Source organism: Monodon monoceros, unplaced genomic scaffold (assembly GCF_005190385.1).
Source record: "Monodon monoceros isolate NGI ecotype Baffin Bay Population unplaced genomic scaffold, NGI_Narwhal_1 Super_Scaffold_15, whole genome shotgun sequence".
Taxonomy (NCBI): Eukaryota; Metazoa; Chordata; class Mammalia; order Artiodactyla; family Monodontidae; genus Monodon; species Monodon monoceros.
Window position 1 is genome coordinate 21,104,055 of NW_021703771.1, and position 14,055 is coordinate 21,118,109.

The 14,055-nt window shown below is 37.0% G+C and overlaps 1 protein-coding gene across 3 annotated transcripts in view; it reads right to left on the reverse strand.

Moving 5' to 3' along the window:
* CNR1 (cannabinoid receptor 1) overlaps positions 1–13,829 on the reverse strand; it is a 24,317-nt gene extending 10,488 nt beyond the window's left edge. For 2 of the 3 annotated variants that reach the window (XM_029223361.1, XM_029223359.1), the window contains exon 1: positions 13,740–13,829. The gene's annotated coding sequence lies outside the window, so the exon portion shown is untranslated. Of the gene's footprint in view, positions 1–11,059; positions 11,133–13,739 lie in introns of those variants that run through there. The other variant, XM_029223360.1, reaches the window with a different exon arrangement.
* Positions 13,830–14,055: the final 226 nt, after the last annotated feature.

Here is a 14,055-nt window from a genome sequence, read left to right on the forward strand (position 1 = left end):
TAACCTAAGACAGGGATGCTACTATCTCCCTTCTTTTCCCCACTGATTCCAGCCAGTCCAAGCACCAGTAATGGAGAGAACACTGAATTAGGAGTTAGCAAACCAAGATTAGTGTCAGACCTGTATTTGGGTAAGTAGTTACTCTTTCTAAAGCTCATTATTTCATCTGTAAAATGGGAAGGAGAAGGAGTAGGAGGATGCCCCCATCATAGAATTGTTCTGAAAATTACATGAAAAAAATAGTGCACGTGAAGAACTTAACATAGTGCCTGGCACAAAATTTAAGTCTTCAATAAATATTAATTATTATTATCATTACTTAGTATAATGGCTCTTTGCCATATACTAATTATACTTCCAGATAATTCATTGACTTAATTAGATCATAGGCTACTTATTCAATTTTTATTTTTGTCTCGGCACTTAAAGCATGAAGCAAGTATAAGATACACACATGGGTGAGGGAGGAGGAAACTTCATTGAATGTCTATTACATTCCAGGCATTTGAGAGACTCTGCATATATTCTATCGTGAAATTGTCATGACAACTCTATCAGGTGCTTATTTATAATCCCCGGGTCACAGTTGAGGAAGTGGAGACCAGGAGATTTTAAATAAATTGTCCAGAAGATGAAGAGCTTGTAGCTGAACCCATGTCTCTCAGGCACCAGAGTTTCTGCTTTGGGACTTTATACATGCTTTTAAGCATTAACAGTAACTAGGATAAAGCCATTTTGCATCTTATAGTATATTCTAGCCTTCCAGCTTCTTACAAACACGAATTATGGCATTTTGCCAATATTAAGACTACCTCCTACTAAATCGCTCTTTCCTATCCCAGCCCATCTAGGTAAATCTGCCTACTGGCATGTCCTCAAGGATGAAAATTTTAGTATTTGGAAGAGGTATAAAGCTTCTTCAGTTAAGACGAAGGATCACAAGCCTTATTTCAATAATTCAAAACATGTGTGCCTGTGATTTACTCTATATTAAGATCACCACATATGTGATCACAATTTCCCATTTTTATGTGACCAAGCACTTTCATTAAAAAAAAAAACAGCTTGTTAAAACCTGAGTCAGGGTACAGTGTGGTTATGAAATATAGAGTAATTTCTACCCAATATAAGCCAACTTTTTAATTAAAGAATACAGTTAAAAATATACATGGATGTTGTGCAGTTCAAGGATCTTAGCAATGTCAAAATGCCACTGTGCACAGGCTGTTTTAACAGTTAATGGGATCATGGCAAGAAAATTGTGCTCTGCATTTCGGTAACCCTTTATTTTTACATTTGGATTATTACAGTAATTTCCACCTTACTATTATTTATTTATTTTTTTGTATTGAGAGTTTTCTTTGAGAGTTCATTAGTAATATAGTTTAGGTTTGGGGGGATGCAGCTACCATTAATTTTGTTTTTGTTTGCTACTGGGAAAATCTAATTGGAAATTTCCAGCAAGAGGTGTAGATGCACCTATTAAAGAAGCAGTTGGGTTTTGTTACCATTATAGTAAAAGAATGATTGAATGACATTTAAAGGGGATTTTCCTAGAATTCTGCTTTTAAAAATATAAGGAACATAGTCTAACGATTTAGGCTGTAAATCATGCCTTTATAACAACAATAAAAATACTTTAATATATTGAATCTATTATTTTTAAAAAAACTTCAATTTTTAGAATAACATCACCTGCTCTTTTTGCCCACCTCTCTATGCACACCTGCTTTTCTCCATCCACCACCTCCAAACTTATACATCAACTCGCAGGCTATGGTGTCATCAAGAAATTGTTATGGATTTGGAAGCAGTATGGAGTTTTTTTAAAAGTCTATTCAAAGTCTGTATCTTTGTTTCTATAACCATTAAGGGTATAAAACACCCATGTTCTGATTAGGATGAACATGGAGTAGGTCCTCAAAACAAGACTTCAAATAAAGTCTTTTCTATACCAGTATAATTTAATAGCAGGCTATTTTAGACGTCATTGCCCCACTGAAGACCTTCTTCGTTTCAGAGGGACACTTCAGTAATTTAGATATTTGGCACTCTTGATTCTGGAGTCAAAATCCTTGCAGCATCTCTGGGGGAACAGGCACTAGAGAGTATTTGCTTCCTGCAGGATGTCATGTCCGGGAAGGCAGAAAACCCTCTAGAAGCATCAGAAGACCGGCGCTCCCAATATAGTTACAGACTGTATCAGCCGACCAGGCTCCTTTTCTAGATTCTAAGTTTGTAAATGCTTTAAGGAAATAATCCCAAGCTCATCACGTCTAGATTGATAGACGTCCAGGATATCAAATGTAGGAGTCATAGGCCTTTTCTTAATCGTGTTATTTTCCTTAGTTTGTTGGTTCTGTCTTGTTCTGCTTGGTTAACCTTATAAAAGAGCCTTGCGAATGGTTCAACAGAAAGAAGGTGCCAGTGGATATATTTGTTTGTTATTTTCCATTCATTTCTGGGAACAAGTCTGGTTTCTCTTAATTTGATCAAGAAAAATAACTTGCTAATGTATTTCTCTAAAGTCAGTAGGGAAATTTTTAGTTGACTCTTATAACTGCATTATTTCTAAGGCACGTCCTTAATGTACACTGGCAGATCTCACGGGCCAACTTCACAACTTGATGAATGATGCTTCTGTTACAGCTGAATGGGCAACTGAGTCTGTTCTAACTCTTACCTAACCAGTTGAGTTTTGAATTATTAAAGTAGTTTGGTCACTTATTGCACCATCTTCCATAGCAAAGTCAAAGACTGACTTAATTATCCTGATAATTCAGGCAAAAATACATAATTCTTCTTCCTTGTGTTAATGTTCTCTCTCTTTCCCATATAGAAAAGAAAATTCCATTGTGCTTGTAATGCTCAGTTGGTTCTGAAAGGCTTAGCTTTTCTTATATTTTGTAACATAGAGAAGTTATTAAATGTACCCTTTTCTCTGGTCTATTCTTACTAACAATATGAGTGTCACATTTTTCATTAAAAATATCAATTATTATGAACCAGATAGACATTAGGACACTTATAAGGCTATATTTCTGTTCAAATTTAACCTGAAGTATGCCTAATTATTTAACATTTATAGGCTTCTTAAAGCATAAAGAATTTCAGGGCTCAAGAAATGATGCCTTTAAACTACATCAAATTAAGCACTCACTATTAGGTGAAAATGCAAAGAGGAAAACCTATCACAAAAGCAAGTTAACGATACAGATGAACTGATTCCTTAGATCTGTTGACCTTTATAACCAATTCCATGAATCATCTGATGTTGCTCTGCTGTTTTGATGTTTGGCGCGGGGGGGGAGTGGAGTAAAGGGAGATACATTTTCTATATAAGCTGTAAAAGGAGCATAATTGAAGCAGCCTTCCCTTAAAATAGAATTTGCAAAGTTTTCAATTCAATAGAAGCCCTGGCCCATATACAAAATAGTCCATAAGATTGTCTTTATCTTGCATGAGGTTTGATCAATAAAGGCCGAAAGCAGTATGCAGAACCCAGTAGGCAAGTAATCTTGACAGTTCATTGCCAAGGACAACAGTGGTTTAAAGCGTGCTACGTGTTGTCCAATGGAGCAGCATACTTTTCAGTTTCTTCATTCATCTTTCAACAAGAAGTATCTTCTCTTTGAATCCATGAACAGACACATGAAGGCCAACTAAAAACAGAGTCTTGTTTCCCCGGGCTCAAATCTCAGTGACTGGGTAACTAGGGTGATTAAATGTACGACAGAGAAAATTCCAGTTCCCAAATATTTTCAATCAGAAACATGTTTATGTGCCATGTATCATGCTAAGGATATGTATTATTTTTAATATTTACATGAATTAGGTGCTATTACAATTCCCATTCTACATATGAGAAAACTGAGGCTTAGAGAGGTACAGCTTTGCCCAGCGTTTCCCACTAGAGAGAATGGAGCTAGAACTTCAACCCAAGTCTGTATAACTCAACATCCCTGCTCTCAACTTCGAGGTCCAGGAACCATTTAATAAGACAGTCTTCTTTCCACTTCTAAGGAAAGGGAAGAATCAATTTTGAGAAAGGAGGTAATAAATAGTACTTAATAATTTTACACAATGAACAACTAAAATCTGAAGGAATGCTCTGTTGACAGAAAAAAGTTGCCCGTAGCACTTGCAAATCATCCTTGCCCCATGGGCTTTAGGGACAAAGTATGAGAATTAACTATAAGCTATAAATCCTAGCCTTGGATTAGCACCTTATTTGCAATCAATGGCTGTTGGCAAGTAATAAATAAAATCTAACTTGTTTTTGCCACTAATTTTAAAAATTACGTGTATATTTTTTTCTTCAGTAGTCAGTTATAAAGATTATGGACGGTTATGATAGTTTCCACAACACCAGCGAGGAACAGAGAGGGCACCTTCTTTAGGTCTGAATGAGACATGACTGTGTAAGTTGACAAAAGCTTGAAACATCCATTGCCCATACGGAGCTATTCAAACTCAAAGGAAATCACTCCACTTCCCACCATAAGCAGGGTGGTTTTCTTAAGGCCCAGAGAGAGGATGCCACTCTCTGGTCAGTTCTTAAGAACTTGCCTGGAATCAAGGCAGAAGAAACTATGTAATCGTCATTTGGGCTCCAACAAGGGAGTGCCTGTGACTCACTCTTGGCGCCCAAATGGCACACAGCTGTGTTACTACAGCAAGGCGGCAGATGGATATAAAGTTATTGGCCCCTTACATGCTTCGTGTAACGTATTTTTGTTGGGCATGTGCTCTGTGCTAAACACTGTAGACATTGTCTATTCACGTATCACACCTGGATAATGGATACAGGTCAAGGAAGCAAGGGAAATGATTCTCCATTCCAATCCAATAAAGCCCATCCATCTGCCCTTCCCCTCCCACAGAGTTGAGTAGGATATGAATACAAGTAATAGACAGATGATACTTCATCATCAAATAGTACTGGCTTGGGTAAATTCCCTTCCTATATGTGCTTTGAGGTTTTCTCCCTGGACAAATGATTGGCAATGCTGAGTCATCCCACAGCAGTCTTTCTTGTGTCTAAAGCCTTCAGATCATGAACACCTTGAGAGTAGGGACCTGTATTATATGGTCTTGAATGTCCTCTGCCTGGCATAGTGCCCGGCACCGGGTATGGACTCAATGCCTGTTTACTAAATGAATGCTGGCAGTAGAGCAGAGCTATCCTAGCAGAATGACTTTTAACTGTGAATAGTTTTCCTTGGCATAAAGTCAGTTGATCATTAGGGAAGTAAACCTGAGTCTTGGTCTCATACAAACATCCAACTGGAAAGAACTGTAACCAGATGTAAAAGTTACATGAAAGGCATCAACAACTGTGTATCCCAGGATCTTTGATCTCCGTATCAAACAGAAATTATATTGATGGCAAGTAGAAGTTATGGGCAAAGATCAGGTATTTACTTTCTATTCTGATCCTTCTTCAGCCTGAGTATGTACTATGAACCTCAATGTTTTGCCATATAACAATGATATATAAGGAGATTTTTGTGAGATGCACAACTGTGAATGAATCCTAACTATATGTGTTGATAGACCTTTAAAGACAGTGTATGAAATTATGATTATAATGGACTTTTTCCTTCCCTCAAATGCATGCTATTATGCACTGATTTTTCCCAGATGGGTTTCTGCGTGTGTGTGTCTTCAAAGCAACTTATCAAGAGAAGTTATGTGAAAATTCAACCACTAGATGGAGCGGCTTTTATAAGCCCTCAGGAATCAATTTGTTACTCTGTTCAGTGGACGTGGTTCTTGCTTTGGTTGAGCAACTTTTCCTGCTAACATTTTATGCGTTTTACAACTGACTTAATTTAAACATAAATAAGAAAATATGTTAAAGAGGGTTATTACTATTGCCTACAAAATTTCTAATTGCTTTTCTGAGGCAAAAAGGCATTGAGAAAATTTAATATATTGATAAAACTTAATTGTGAGTATTTGGAATTGTGCCTCAAGAAAGTAATTAAGAATGAGTAAAGGAAAGTAGTTATACTGAAAACAAATGACACGTTTATGCCAAGAGATGCTAAAAGTAAGAATGGAATGTCTCAGGAGCCCAAAATCAATTCTAATAACAAACTCAACTCATTTCTATTTTATGAAACATTTGGCTTTCCAATTTTCAAATATAAAATCACCAACACAGGTCATAACTCTGTGATGAAAAAGAATGGAAAATTATTTTCTATCATTACAGAAGCTAAAATGGAATATTTCACAAGAGAAGTTAATATTTGTTTAAATATACAAATCAAGGATACACTCGTTTTCTAAATAATTCAATTTCCTTCCTATCATTTTCTCACTGGAGTAATTTTAAACATTTTTATTGTGTGTAAGTTCAGGATTCCATTTAAACATGATTTTAAAAACTAGGTACTTACATATCACCTACTTTAATTGAAAATCACTTAATAAAAAATATTTTCAGTGTGTATGAACAATACAAGATATAAACAGAAAAACATGCTTTCAAGATGTAAATTATAACGTACAAACAGAACTAGAAGAACTTGGTTTCAGTAATGGTGTAAAATATGCTTTGGAAATGTAGTAACAAATTGGATGCAAGTACAGAGTTTTTATGCCATTGAAACCATGAGGTAGTTCTATTATACTTAAGAGTGACCTTGAATCATGGTTTGTGTGCTACAACTATGTGATTTTGAACAGAGCTGAGGAACTAAAAGTATTCAGAAAAAGTGACGTGAAGACAAAGAACTAGGAAATAAGATAGTTGAGCATAGGCTGGACATCCCAGGGTACACCTTAAAGAACAGTCTGAGAAGTCACATGTGGTTTGGAAGAGCACACAGAGTTAGTTATTTTATAGGTCAGTGGTTCTCAAAGGATGCTCTCCAACCAGAAGCATCAGCATCACCTGGGAACTTGGGAGAAATGCAGTCTCAGGTTGGACCTCAGACCAACAGAATCAGAAACTCTGTTCCTGGGTGGGGGCACATCTGTGTTTTCACAAGGCCTCCAGGAGATTCTAAGACACTCTAAAATTTTAGAACCATTGTTAAAGATGGAAACCTGTGAAAAAGACTAGATGGGGGAGGAAAATAGAACTAGCCTTTAAGAAGAATTGAGGTGAGATAGGAAGAAAGAATATTCTATGAGCATAGGTTTTTCGATCATTGAAATGGATGGTGAAGGAAGCCTGTTCATGATAAAGTAGTCTCCCACAGAAGATCTTTAAAACCAAGCTTTTTCTATTTGATTGGAGTAGAACAATGTAGTCTAGCCCGAAAATGAGCGTAAGGAGTGAAGAACCTCTCAAGGATTTTCAGTCTACAATCCAGAGCTTCTCTGCACTTTTTCAGGTAACTTATTTGCTAGATCTTTTGTCCAGCAAAGAAAAGTGGCTTCGAGACATAACATGCACTTACCCAGTAAGCAGACATAAATTAAAAACTGCATACCATTTTCTCTTAATTCTATTTACAAAGTCTATGTAAAGTTTGATAGGACTGCTAACCATGTCTATCAACACCGTTGTGAAGGAACCCGTGACTACTGAGCATAAAAGAACAGGAAAGAAGTAAAAGTAAGTAACACTCCAGCTTATTTCCTTTTTAAGCTGGAAATGTTTCTATTTGTTCTTCTCTTGCCAAAACCATAAAATAAGGTATCACGGGAGGTGAACCCAGAAAATGACGAACTAAAATGGAAATTTTGCAGTAGGCCCAAGTAATGCAAATCTACTGCAAATTATCTTACAGAGTTACCCTGGTAATTATGCAATTTGCACTGCTTATAGCTGGCAGGGATCTTTCAAAAATACCTACAAGTTATAAATATATGGAAATGTATCCCAGAGCACTTAAATATATGACTCTGGGCAGACTGTTCCCTCTCTAATTATTTCACCAATAAAAATGGATCATAGATTACTCATAATTAGTTTCCTTAGCCGAGGACTAAAATCATTCAAAGGTTTCCCTTTTGAAAAATTTGTATGAACTTAGATCTAATTTCCAAAAGTAGTTGTACATTTTCCAAAGCCAAATTCCCACATAGACAAAGATACAGATTTCTTTGGACAATCTTTTGCTTACTTTAGTTATGAGTTAAGTTGCTTAATTTTTTTCTTTTTATTTTATTTTTTCCTTTTTCTCCACATGCATATCGCTTGTTCACCACAACTTGTACAAAAGCTAGAGAAAACATTTACAAATTCTGGTAGCAATGCATTAAAATGAGTTGAAAATATGGTCCATTTAAGAAGTAACACTGGAATAAACCAAAATACACAGATCACACTGGTATTAAAATACGCTCTCTTACAAAGAATAAATCAAGTTGATTTATTTTTAAATATAGCGGGGTTAAAAGCAAACAAGAGTGACAAAGGCACACTACCTATGGTTTTGGTTCACTTGCTATATTAAAAACATCTTTTTTAGCCACCTGACCAACAGCTATCAATGTTATAAAATTTCCTAGTACAACTGTCCAATGTGAAAGTAGAATTTTTTTTTAAAGCATACTGGAATTTCTCACCAATTTAAATGTAAAACTCCTTTTAACTCAATTTACAGAACTCACATTGACTCCAATTTTCTTCTCTAAATATATGGTCTCAGAACGAATAAAGAAATGATAAAGGAAAGAGGGGAACCCTCCCATTTCAACATAAACTTTGAGAAACATTATTTCCTAATAATATTTTATTTTAATTATATTTAAATATACTACTGACATACACAGTTTGTGAAAGCATTTGCCAGTATATTCAACTCCCACAACAGATTGCTTGGCATGTCTTTGAAAAATGCTTCTGCTTTTCCTTAAAAAGCAATAGCATGGAATTTGCTAGTGGGAATAAAGAAATAGATATCACACTGTCAAATTTTGGAAACTATGCTGCACTTTACCTCCTGAAGTTAAAAAAAAATTTTAATGCTATTCAGAGTTTATAATGGTGGTAAGGAATCATGCCAAAGGTATCAAATTTCTCTTCAACGAATCCAAACTCTAAACAATTAGGAATCCAAATGTGAGTGGAAAAATAAGACATCAGATAATAAAATATCGTACTCCTAGGGAAAAATGATTTGCCATCTGTGTTAGGAGAAAAGGGAACTTAAATCCCTTGTTGCATTCAAAAATGCAAAATTTATTTTAATAAATTTATTCAAAAATACAGACTATAATGCAATAACAGCGCAGGGGGTTAAAAAAAAAAAAGAGGTGGCTAAAAAAACACTGATTCCCATCAGACCAGTCTCAACTGGAATGTTCAATAAGAAAAGAAAAGAAAAGAAACAAAGCAAAACTTTTGAAAGCCTTCGTAAAGTGCAGGTGTGAACATTTCTCCAGTTGGGGCTAAAACAGAATTCACGGTACTTTGAAACAACTGCTATGACTCTGCCAGGCCTATTTGCTCAGGTTTGGGGTGTAAACAATTCTTTCCTCAAAAACCCATATGAACACAACTCTGAACCTCAGAATTCCATGCTCGCTAAGTTATAAAATTAACCTGTCCAAATGAAACTTTCAGAGGATATCCCAAAGTTATTCACCAATAATCTATATGGAAAGTACTTCAGATATATGGAAAATAGCCATAAAAACTAGATCAAGAATATATTTGTAATCTCAACTGCCCTAGAAAAACTGTTATAATGAAATGTACTTTATTTTCCATAAGGCACTCTGTTCAGTGAAGAAATATGACCCAGGATTTTCAGTAAATATTTTATGTTAATAACTAGAGGTAATCACACTGATTACTTTATGTAATGGCTTTGACCTCTGATTACTGATATGTCATAAACATATCTATTATCCATGCAAGCCTGTTTGAGACAGAAGTTCATCTAACCTCAAACCATTTGAACAGCACCAAGGGAATCACTGGAAAATGACTAAAACAGCCTTCCCCTTTCCCCCTCACAAATTTCCTATAGTTTTAACTTAGTTGTGATAGCATTATAATGTGTTATATCCAACAAATATACCTATACTAACGTGCATCTTGTGACACAGTAATAACCTTGTATATCTTCTCCCAACTTTCTTCCAAAATTAATAACCAGTCAGCAAGATTGGTGAAAACTGTGTTAAACACATCCATCAGTGTTTATGAGAAAACTATCACTGAATGTGGTTCTGCCCATCCTAGCATCTTTGCAAGATTTTTAGAACACAGGACACTGGAACAGATTTCCACTATCCTGGAAAATAAGAACAGCCTTGTTTTGATTCAAGCTGGATACTTCCTTTTGCCTTGAGTTTTCCATGTCCTCTGCATAGCTGCCTTGAATCTGGACATTTCCCCAAATTTGTAGTATTTATTTAAAATCTGAATCATATGTTCAAATATATCAAGGCAACATGTCTCAGTTTTTATTTCGGTCTTGATATATGTCTTTGAAAAAGTTTCTTCAGACATATTTATAAAAGTGTATTTATATATCCTGGTCATCTTAAATGATGCAGTATATAACTTGACATTTTGTAAACTCTGGATGACATTATTTCTTTTAGTCCAGAAGATATTTGGGAGAAATCTGAGTTGATCTGTCATATGTTATAAAGTTAACCTAATCTAATCTAAGAATATACAGATTGGTGAATTAAGTGGTTATCAAAACATTAAACAGCAATTCAGTTACAAAGTGTTGAACCCTCCAGTCCCTCAAAAACAGCATTCATGTGGTTATAATATAAGGTTAACATCATCATGAGAACAGGATTAGGAAAGAGCTGGAGATTCAGGGGGGAAAATAGGAAGTTAAAATTTTGCCAACACAAAATACATCCATTGGTTTTGATTGCCTCTTATTCTTTAACTTCTCGACCAACTTTGAGTCAAGAAAAGCAAAATCAGCAGAGCTTTCAGCCCCTCAAGATATAGATATGCAGTATATAAACCTGCCCTGGCATAGTTTTTCACAACAATGTTAGGTCCAGGTCATTTCAGAGTCAGAAGCAGAATTATAAATAATTTAAACCCAAAGGCTGTCTTCACTCATTTGTTAGTTCAATTAGAAAATGATGAATACAAAAATAAAAGAGACAGACTTACACTGGTGGAGACAATGGCATCCCTTTAGAATGAAAGAGGAATGAAAGCTCTCATCTGTGTGCTTCATGCAACTGAGCTAACATCATTACCCCAAGAATAACAGTCAGCAAACTAACAGACAGGCTCCATCTTCCTAACCAAATTCAAGACCCTATAACCAAATCTCGTTTTACTCATCATGTGTTGTTAGGTATTTCCAAATTTGATTTATTACTCTTTTTTGCAGCATTCCTGGAGAGCTAATTATGGGAAATAATCCCTCTCCTTATTAGGCCAACTGTTTTCTGGGAAGAAACATTTGGTAAGCCTGGTGAACTATAAAACTGCTATTATAAGTTCCATTTCATAACAGTTTATTCTAATACAGCCGAGAATTCCAATTCTAATTCCACATACTAATATGTAAGACAACCTAGGAGCCTGTCTAAATATCCTGGTGGTTCAGATTAATTCAGTCAAAGCAAAGAAGAATGTCACATGATTGTTTTGAGTGAGTTTTTCAGGCTTTGCCTTAGTAATTAATAAGCTGACACCGCATACTAAATACATATCAACACAATCACTGGGACTGCTTCTTTCTTGAGAAAATAGGTAAACCGATTCAAGGAGTTTTCTTTTGGAAGAGACTGTGATAGGCCACAAATGTAGTGGTTCTTATGGAGAATTTCATTCCCAGCAGTTTCGTCTTGGTAACATTTAACAATTTCACTATTTTAACATTTTGAAATGCCAAAAAGAACACACTGATCCTGCAGCTAGGCTTATTAGAGAAGAACAATCTCACAAGCGAGACAGAGAGGCATGTGGTCCACTGGGAAAAGGGTAACAGAAAAAGAAAACAGTGGATAACAAACAAAGCCAAGCACTACTCCAACGTGAGATCAGATTTTTCACTAGAAGGTGAAACTTCACACACCAAAGTAAATAATATCACCTAGGGCTTGTTTAAGGGACTAGGCATAACATTCTTTTTATATGCACATGTACTGATGCTATCTATTAAAAGTTGGGGGGGGTGTCATGAATATAATTTGCCTTCTTAACAACGAGTATGCAAGCATAGTAATTTTATTTTTGAAAGGTCAAAACTGAGCAGTTGCCCCCTGTGGCATCATGTTACCCCCAGGGAGACTAAGGAACACAATGAGACCTTTCCCCATCAGACACTTGATACCTACCTCAGCCAAGATTGCTCCTTGCCAGGAGTGGGAGACATCTTTGGAACAAAAAGAGTTCGTTTACAGTAAGTTGTCTTGATAACCTAGAAATGGATTTGTTTTTAAAAACCATGTCCAAGCGTCTTGCCCAACGGTGGTAACGGCTATTGTGCCTACAGAAACCGCCTGCAGTATGCAACGTTTAAAATTCTGGAGGTGCGTGGATCCTGTTCATGTATGGATAATCAGAAAATAATCTGTCTCACTCAAGAAACTATACGTGGCCTTTTATTTTGAGAACACGGCTTTAAACTGAGTTAGAGAGCGGGGGAGGGGCAAGGAGTACCAGGAAAAAAAGGACAGAGAAAAATCAATCAGTATATCTTCTCTTGCAAACTGTCAGTAGGGTGGGATTAGAAGAGCAACACCTTAAATCAGATAAAGTCCTATGGGAACCTTAAAGGTTGGTTGCTCTGAGCTTCTCAATATTCTGCAAAATCGATTGATGGCAGTGGTCACCCACTGATAGTTTCCCCAGAGAGATTCCATTTCCCCCATTGTTCAAAAGATACTAACTTGGTCTTAAAAATGAGAAGTTGTTATGGGACCCACTGAGATATATTTCAACACCTTTAAAACCAGTAGATCTGTCCTAATTTCTTATTGGATTAAATGCCCGAGGGTGCTAATACATCAAGAAAGCAACAACAAAGGCAAGAATAGCACTTATCTGAAGGAAAATAAAAAACATGGGAGACACAATGATTAAAAGGTGACTAATTTTTTTTCTCATCTGTTTAATTAAAAACTAAAATCAGAAACATGCATGTAACTTCTAAACTTTCAAACGACCAAATGACAGTTTCTCACGTCTGTCATAGCAAAACACATTTTCATTCAGGAGCTGATCCGTTTGTGATTGTGAGCCTTGGCAAGAAATGTCTCTTAAAAACACAACGTCAACTTTTTTCATCTAACAGCTAGTTCTGAATTAAATGGTTCCATCACTTCAAATTGAGATATCAGCTAAATGCTCGTTCATTTTTCCTCAAAGAAGAGTGTTTCCTGTAGCTATATTTTTATATGCAAAAGTTTATTATTTGATATACATTCCTTTATATGACATTTAATATTTGACTTTAGACAGTTTTCAGGTTTGGTGCAGAGATCGATGTATTTCTCCGGGAAGACTTAGTGGATGATATGGCTTCGAAGCATCAAGTACCAACTCAAGCGCCCGTTTTTCAAACATGCACAATTACACATTTTCCACAAACAGACGTCAGTGCATACAGAGAGCCAGGTGCACACACATTCAATAACTAGTAAATGGTAGAAACCTCCAGAAGTAGCACAGACCACAGTTAACAGGCTGGGGCTCTACGGCTTAGTAAACACCGATGCACAATTCGCTCACACGGAATAAGAACTCCACGAAGGACACTTGGGGACCACACTGGGCAGCACCCGAGGGGGCGGGAGGCGGAAGAAGTATTTACAAACGCAACTCTGCCAGGTCTTACCCTTCGCATCCCCCGGTCCTCGCGGGAGAAGCTCCCTCGGCACCTCTTGCCCAGCGCAGGGCTGCTTCTCTGCTAGAACGAAACGTCCCCGCCCCCCGCCCCGACTCTACGGTGAGCTCTGCCGGGAGCCGAGGCACCCCGCCCGGGCCAGGGGAAGGCACTGGCGCCGCGGGAGCCGAGCAGAGGCGGAGGCGGAAAAGAAGTGGAGCAGGAAGGGGTGGCCGAGGGAGTCGCGAGAGGGAGGCGGCGCCGGCGCGGGGATGCGGGCGAGGCCGGGTGGGGTGGGTGGAGCGGGGTGTGCCTCCGTCGGTCGGTC